Here is a 5,991-nt window from a genome sequence, read left to right as displayed (position 1 = left end):
ATCTAGATGTGTATAAGAGACAGTACCTATGGTCATCCTAGTGAAGTGAAGTCTCTGTCATGAACAACGTTATATAACGAGACGTTAACACTTCATGGTCAGATCTTATACAAACTCTTTGTAGGACGCCCCCGCTCGCATGTCCCCTACACGAATGATCAGGATCATACCATCTATGACAAGTCACAACACTTGTAACCATTCCACAAAGCGAGCTGCATATACATCAAGCGTTCGTACAAATTGTTTACAAACTACAGAACACGAGACTTTAAGACATCATCCCCAACAAGATATACTGCTGATACACTTAAAATGTGGATTGATATTATTAGATATACTATTGATTTATATCATACTTCAAGTATTTATTGACTGATATCTGATACACTCACGTCTTATATCTTATATAATACTAATACACTTGGAATATCATATTGATAAAATTACACGTGGTTTACTTCAAATAAGTTAGTAATTGAATGTTGATTGCTATTAGATATATATACGACTAGTATACTTGGAATAAGTTGTTAGATATAATGTTGATATCCTCATGTCTTACTTCAAGTATTTACTGATTGATGTCTAATACACACGTCTTCTATTTGATAAATTTTTGATATACTTGGAATATTATGCTCATGAAATGAAAAACATATGTTTAACTTCAAAATAAAATATTAATTGGGTGTTGATTTCTATTAGATATATTTTTGATACACTTGCAATATTGATTATTGTTAAATATACTATTGATTGTCAAGTTTAAAGTAAACATAACGATTAAAACTTGATTTAAATATAAATTTGATATATCGGTTATATATCTAATATACTATTAAAGCTTGAAAATTTTAATACGGTTAATGAAATACCTAAACCAGAGAAAATTTTAAAAATATACACAAAGATCTTTTATAATCGAACAAAAACAAGTAAAAAATAAAAAGCAGATCAAAGGATTGCCTTCATAGGCAAGAGTTAACAACTCACCAAGGATTCATGTCAAGTCGCTTATGGTCATCCTAATGAAATGTAAGTCTATTCTAGCAACGGTGTTATATAGAGAGACTATTCATTTCGTGGTCTGGTCTTATACAAACTCTTTTTATATAATACCCCCACTCACATGTCTGCACATGAATGATTTAGATCAGATCATTTGTAGCACTTTACAACAATTGTAACAACTACAAAGTGGGTTGTAATGTCACTAGGATAAGGTACCCAATCTTATCTACTACTGCATAATATGTAGGTTATCACTTAAACATGACTCACCTGTATGTCTCCACATACATGTTTAATTTACAAAAGATAACCCCTTGGATATCAGTTTATTGGTGTTTGTGGGTTAATGCAACTAAATGTCAAATAAAATATCTCTTATTTTGTTAGATAAATAAATTATTTGTATAACACATTTACAAACTATAAGACCACCACAAGACCACAAGATTTTGGACATCAACCTCAACATCATCATCTCAGTTTCCTACATCTTCAACTTCAATCTCCTACAGCAAAACAATTTTTATTGTTTTTTTTATCTAAGGTAGATACTGATAAAAGTCTACTAGTGTCTACCAACAAGATAGTGATGCATTTTTATTAGTGTCTATCAATGATAGAAACTAATAGAAGTCTATCATTGTCCATAAACATCAGAAAAAACTAGTATTTTATAAAATAATCAAACATTTTCTTTTTCTTTTGTTGATATCTGATCATCCTCCAACATTTGTGTTTTCGGAGTTTCTAAATCGACAGATGGAATAGGGTTCAACTCTTGTGTTTCAGGTTGTTGGGTTTGGATGTTAGATTCCTAGAACAAAAATGGATGTCAAATTCCTATAACAAAAATAAAAAAAATCAATCACAAAGTTAGTGAAACAATAAGATTCCTATAACAAAAAACCTCAATCAAACAGAAAGATAATGATAAGAAGAAACAATAGACAGTGATAGACACCCATCACTGTCTATCAGTACGAAAACTTGTACACAAAACTTTTCTTCATTTGGCGTTTCATTTTCAATTTCAATCTACAAGAAAAAGAAATTTTATAGTTAGTAAATGTATAGTTACAATTAAAAAATAAAATACTACATACAAAAAATTTACCTCAGATATATAATTTGTTGCATACTTCACCATCTCTTCAATATTACTGTTTTCTTCCAAAACTTGAAGACTTGAAGTAGAGCTTTATTTTTCTTCACACTCAGTTTAGACTCTTTTTCATGCTCTTGTGGAAGATTTTGTGGAAGATTTGCAAACGGAAGTCTATTCTTCAGGCCATCTATAAATGTTTTCAACAAACTTATTATTTCTTTTTGTTCTTGTTTCAATTTTTTTTTTTTTTTTTTTTTGTTCTTATTCTATTCTCTTTTGGCCTTTTTTAGTTCTTGGATTCTTCCATTATTCTTTTCGTAGTCACATTTTTTTTTTCTTCCTTCTTCAATTATTTCCTCAAGTCCTTGATTTTCCTTTTCTCTTTCTTTTTCTTTCTCCCTGCCCTCCATCTTCCTATTCTCCATATCAATGAAATATTACATGGTGTCTGATTCATATTCTTCTTTTGTTGGTTGTAGTGGAACCATACATAACTACAAGTAAATGCATGTTAAATTATTAGAAAACAATACTAGCACCATTGTGATAGATAGGGATAACAGTCTATCGTTGTCTGTCAAAGATATTCATTGATAGATTTCTATCACTGTCTATCAGTGGTAGGCAGTGATGGACTTTTATGATTGTCTATCACTGATAGTCAATGATAGACAGTGACAACTTTCTATCACTGTCTATCAGTGATAGACCACTACTATCTCTATCTATCAAATAAATGATATACAAGTGTAAATGGAAAAAAATGGAAATAAGGAACTACTTACATAATTTGTTTCGAATATGTTTTCATGCAGGATTTTCAATTCATCTGGTTGCAGACACCCCCATCTTATTATTCTTGGACCTTTACTAGAAATTTTTCTTCCAAAACCAATATCTAAAGCTGAAAGTTTTGGAATTATCTCAAAAGCCCAATATCCTAATACTAATGGGAATCCTAGTAGGTAGACATCATCCTTCTCCGTATAAGAAACTTTCTTAAAGAATTTATACGGCAGATTATAGGACAATCTTCCCCATGGATATTCTTGGAAGTGTTGTTCATTGTCCATAATATCTAAGTGTTTCCAATTAATTTTGTTGTGTTGTTGCCTAAGGTTTGCTAGTTTAACCTTAACCTTGTGATTTTTCTTAATCACATAACATTTTGAATATTCTATCTAGATCACCCCCAGTAACTTTAACATCATGAAGGAAGACAACATGTTTAAGTTTTGATACCTTGCCTCATTCTTCTAAATCTACCATAGGAAAGAAACCATAGGAAAGTATTATAGTTCACCTATCATAGACATTATGAACATTTCGTGATACATTGGGTCTAGGAAAATAACAAAGCTAGCCATGACTAAAAAAGTGTCGAAACAAAACAAATTATGTATATTAGGTATTTTTGCAAAATCTCATTTAATCCAATCAAATTTAACAAAAAAATTAATGAACCCTAATATCATTCATTTTTGCAATGATACTTCAGTGATTTAGAATAAATGCCACCTCGGGGTGTGCTGTTGTTCCTTCACTGAATTGAGACATTCTCAATTAAATATAACATCAAAATAACATTTATTCCTATAATACTTAATTCCCATTGATTTGGTCAAGAAATCATTAACTTCCTTAATATTTTCTTCTAAGTGTAACCCTTCATTTTCAACCTTATAGCCCCGCCCAAATTAGCCTGCCTCGGGGAAGAGAACATAATTGGTGCAATTGACTATAGCGGTCTTATCCATTTCTGAAATTCACTCTATCCCTTTCCATGTAAACACCTTCCTAAGGGCGACGCTCCTAAGATGCCATGAGGGTGAGCGTGGAAAAACATTACAACCTAATGAAAGAGACCACAAGATGTATTGACACACGTCCTTCTCCCACTCACTATAAACACTTTTTTCATTCACTTTGATATTGACCTATGCAAATATCTTCCTAGAAAATGACATATCATATACATCTTTTTCTTCTGACTAAGTGTTTTAGAACTAAATATCTACTAACTTAGGTAAATCTGGTTAATTAATTTAAGTAATTTATTGTTAATTTGCTCAATATAACATTTGTATTGAATATTATGACAATATATGATTATTATTTATTAAACACTTTAATAAATCTAATCATTTATTGCATGCTTATAAAATGTTTGTCTAAGTCACCTTCCAGGTCGGTTCTCAAGTAGAGGTATTTCGTTTTCGTCTGTAAATCCTCCAATCCTTAAACAGAACATTCCTTAGACAAATATTTTATAAATTTAATCTTTTATTATTTCATATTAATCTATAATATATATAAAAGTACGAATGAGGATGAAACTTTTTTTGGACACTTTTATCCTTCTGTAATTTAAAAATACCTCAAATAACCTCATGATACTCTCTTTCTATCAACTACCCCTCTCATTCTCTCTCTACCTCGTGAATATCCCATCTCACTCCTCCAAAAGTCTAATTTTCTCTCTAATAATAACTAATCCTCTCACTACTTCTTTTCTCTCTCTCATTCATCCATTATCATCCCTCTTTCTTAACCTTCCAATCTCTAACTCTTCACTATCTCTCCCAACCCATTCAAGTTCCTCCACATTTCATAATTTTTTTTTTTTTTTTTTTTTTTTTTTTATAAATACATCATTTTATTCTTTCATTCATGCTCACATCAAAAACCAATAAGTTATATCATCTATATGATCTCAGCCAAACATTCTCCTCTTTTAGTTTTCATTTCTATTATATCTAATTTTGTTATAGATATGCTTATGTGTAAATTTTTCTTTACTTCTTTATTTTCTATTCATAGAAATGTAGATAAGAGAAATGTAAAGTTCAAATGTCTCAAACATTTGAGATAATTTCTTAATTTATTTTATTCTTCTATCTATTTATAGTCCCAATTATATATTTTTCTTCTTCAACCACAACAATAACAAATGTCTTATTAAAAATCGTACAAAGGCTTCATTGTTGGGATGATTTCTTGATGACTATCAATTGTGTTATTGTTAACTACAACAATTATAAGCAATTATCACTACATTATAATGAATGAGAAATTATTCATGGTACTTTTCACCAAATTATAAAGAATGAGAAATTGTTCACTTTATTTTTTATTCATTTATTATTGGTTTATAATTTTTTCTTCATATAATCAATTTTCTTCCTACAATTTAAAATATTAATAAAATAACTAAAATAAAACCCATCATTGCAAGTTCAAATAATATAAATAAAATGCTTAACATTTTTTAGACATAAATAAAACAATTAAATATAATAATTTAGACATGAAAAATCATTAAAGATATGTATAGTTCAAGAAATTACTTTCATGTAATTAGACACTCACATTCCACCATAAATTGTTGTTAAATACCATAACTTTAAAGGGAAACTAAAAAAAGATTAAAATAAAAATTATATTGAATATGAAAATTTTGAAATATAATTAATGAATATTATCTTTTTAACTTTACTTTCCTTTTATTTCTACACTCCTCTCCAATTTTACATTTGTGTCTCTCAATTCAATATATACTTTTTTTTTCCTTTTTCATCTAAATGTTAGCATAAATTATTTATATCTATATTGAATAGATAAATCCTAGGATCATTCATGTCAAATTGTCAAGAATAACATATCGGATTCCATTGCAAAATGGATGATAGCTTCAAGATGATGATGGATGACTATGGTCTTCCTCAACCAAAACTCTGAATGCCCTTAGTGGGATCTCCGAATACCCTTAGTGGGATCTCTCTCTAGATGGGATTCAAGAAAGACTGAGTGCTTATTGTTTTGGTATATCGGGGACCATAGCCCTAAGGTCTCTTTATATACTAGTTCAATTA

The sequence above is a fragment of the Benincasa hispida genome, chromosome 11, assembly GCF_009727055.1.
Source record: "Benincasa hispida cultivar B227 chromosome 11, ASM972705v1, whole genome shotgun sequence".
Classification (NCBI taxonomy): Eukaryota; Viridiplantae; Streptophyta; class Magnoliopsida; order Cucurbitales; family Cucurbitaceae; genus Benincasa; species Benincasa hispida.
The sequence above is the reverse complement of the archived record's forward strand: the minus strand, read 5'-3'. Positions refer to the sequence as shown.